Genomic DNA, 3,185 nt, shown 5'->3' with positions numbered 1-3,185 from the left:
TTGATATTAATAGATATTAAGGAAAAGTAATTGTTGCTTTCTGTTATTTTTGTTGTTAGAGCTGGAATACCATTCATGTAGCTATCTTCTTTTAGTTTTGTTGAAAGATTACATTTTTGCTTTTTCAGGGATATAGTTCCTCTCCTTGTATTGGAGTTTTCCATTTATTACCCTTTGAAGGGCTGGATTTGTGGAAATATATTGTGTGAATTTGGTTTTATCATGGAATACTTTGGTTTCTCCATCTATAGTGATTGAGAGTTTTGCTGGGTATAGTAGTCTGGGCTGACATTTGTGTTCTCTTAGGATCTGTATGACATTTGCCCAGGATCTTCTAGCTTTCATAGTCTCTGTTGAGAAGTCTGGTGTAATTCTTATAGGCCTGCCTTTATATGTTACTTGACCTTTTTCCCTGACTGCTTTTAGTATTCTTTCTTTGTTTAATGTATTTGTTGTTTTGACTATTATGTGGTGGGAGGAATTTCTTTTCTGGTCCAGTCTATTTGGAGTGCTATAGGCTTCTTGTATGTTCACGGGCATCTCTTTCTTTAGGTTAGGGAAGTTTTCTTCTATAATTTTGTTGAAGATATTTTACTGGCCCTTTAAGTTGGAGGTCTTCACTCTCTTCTATACCTATTATCCTTAGGTTTGCTCTTCTCATTGTGTCCTGGATTTCCTGGATGTTTTGTGTTAGGAGCTTTTTGCATTTTGCATTTTCTTTGACTGTTGTGTCAATGTTTTCTATGGTATCTTCTGCACCTGAGATTCTCTCTTCTGTCTCTTGTATTCTGTTGGTGATGCTTGCATCTATGATTCCTGACTTCTTTCCCAAGATTTCTAAGTCCAGCATTGTTTATCTTTGTGATTTCCTAATTGTTTCTACTTCCATTTTTAGGTCCTGGATGGTTTTGCTCAATTCCTTCACCTGTTTGTTTGTGTTTTCCTTAAGGGATTTTTTGTTTCCTCTTTAAGGGCTTGTACCTCTTTACTTGTGTTCTCCTGTATTTCTTTAAGGGAGTTATTCATGTCCTTAAATTCCTCTAGCACCATTGTGAGATATGATTTTAGATCCATATCTTGCCTTTCTGGTGTTTTGGGATATCCAGGACTTGCTGTGGTGGGAGTACTAGGTTCTGATGAAGTCCTTGGGTTAAAGCACTCCCTGGAGGCAGGCTCTCCACTTGCAGGGAAGGGGCAGAGAGGGTTGCTGATCCACCACTGTTTCTCAGAAGCTGAGAGGATCCTGTCCCTGCTTCCCTGAGACTCCCTTGTGATTAGTGAGGCCTGTGCCTCCCGGCTGGTTCCACCTTAGAAAGTCACTGGAGAGAAAATGGCAGATCTCACCAGAGTACCTGGGTTAAAGCACTTCCTGGAGGCAGGCTTGTATGACTTGTGAGGCCTGTGCCTCCCAGCTGGTCCCACCTTAAAAAGTCACTGGCAAGTGTGTTTCTGCTTCAGTGAGAGATCCTGATTTGGAGCAATAAGATGGACTAGAAGAAGACACCTGGGCAATGTCCTGTGGTGGCCTACACATGTACACACATTCACATGCATAAATGAAACACACATTATCACACACACGCACACACACACAGACAACTAATTCACTCCAAATGAAGCTTCAGATTCCATACAATTTCAATCACATCTTAGTAGGAATTTTAAAAAACAGAACTGGTAAACTAATTTTAGAGTTTGAGAAAAAATGTTCAAGAATTTGTTTTTAAAAAGTGTTTGACTAGAAACTAATGAGCTGATTATAATTTTTTTAGGAGTAAAAATGCTCAAGTTTTTCTTAAAGTTTTTAAAAGATGGAGCAAGAGAGTTTATCCTATCATATATTAAAACACATTATCAAGGTTGTATTTAACCAAAACAAAATAGATTCTGAAGTTATATCAATCAATAGAGCAGAACAGGGATTTATTTATATATAGTTTTTTAAAATGTTAAAATAGTTTAATGAGTAAGATAGTATTTCAAAGCACAGCAAAAGGACAATGATTAGATAGTATCCATTCATATTTAAGAAAACAAATGGATTAATCTCCACTCCACATAAATTTTTACATATACTTAAAAAGCCCAAAGTTTTAACATAAGCTAAATAAGCACTGAGAAAAAACCAAAATATTTACTATAAGAATTTTGAAAAAAAGATATAAAATTCAGAATCCACATTGGAAAAGGTTGAGACAAAGTTTATAAATCACACATTAAATGACAGCTTTTGCTACAATTAAAATGAAAAGACAATAGAAAATTTGCACTACAAAATAAAGTACTAATATTCACAACATATAATTTTAAAAATCAGCATAAAAACAAGCATCTTGTAGAAGTTACCCATGAGGGCTAGAGAGATGGCTCAATGGTTAAGAACACTGACTGCTCTTCCAGAAGTCCTGAATTCAATTCCCAGCAACCACATGGTGGCTCAACCATCTAATGAGATCCGATGCTGCCTTCTGATGTGTGTTTCTGAAGACAGCTACATTGTACTCATATAAAATGAATAAATACATATTTTAAAAAAGAAGTTACCCATGAATATAACAGGTGATTTGTAATGCTGTGAAGAGTTTTAGACACATTTGGAATATTCTGCTTTTTTGCTTAAGAGAATAGAAAAAGTTTGACAGTGTACCATACTAGCAAAAAAGCAAACAAAACAAAACAAAACAAAAAACAAACAAACAAACAAACAAACAAAAAAGACTAACAACAAAACCCCATGTCACACTCTGCTGGAAACGTGTAAAATGGCCAAACTTCTGTGAAGGGTGACTCTAAAACTTAAACCGTGTGCATCTGTGGCTCTCCCTTGCATAGCAGTGTCTACAGTCATATAAAGACACATCTATAATAGCATTCACTCAAACAGGATTACAATAGTTAAAGCTACATACAACCTATAAATGTTATCCAGGAGAACTTAAATCAGTTTTTCTGAATAGTATACAGCCTCAGAAAAAACTACACATCTATGTGCAATGAAAGGAAATATGTTCACAATGTACTGTGAAAAGCAACATGAAGAGCTTGTTTCTCCTAGCTAAGACTGTGTGTGTTTCAATAGAAAAGGATTGAAAGCAAACCTGCAAAACTGTTAGGGGATGCATTGGTGACAGGAAGGGCGGAGGCTAAGCAGGGGGTGAAGGAGGGGGTGGGCGGGGGGGGTAGCT

The 3,185-nt window shown here is 36.5% G+C and overlaps 1 protein-coding gene across 1 annotated transcript in view; it reads right to left on the bottom strand.

Annotated features, from left to right (window-relative positions):
* Lrrc9 (leucine rich repeat containing 9) overlaps positions 1-3,185 on the bottom strand; it is a 74,391-nt gene that overhangs the window by 43,444 nt on the left and 27,762 nt on the right.

The sequence above is a fragment of the Mastomys coucha genome, unplaced genomic scaffold (genome assembly GCF_008632895.1).
Source record: "Mastomys coucha isolate ucsf_1 unplaced genomic scaffold, UCSF_Mcou_1 pScaffold6, whole genome shotgun sequence".
In the NCBI taxonomy this organism is placed as follows: Eukaryota; Metazoa; Chordata; class Mammalia; order Rodentia; family Muridae; genus Mastomys; species Mastomys coucha.
The sequence above is the reverse complement of the archived record's forward strand: the minus strand, read 5'-3'. Positions and strand labels throughout refer to the sequence as shown.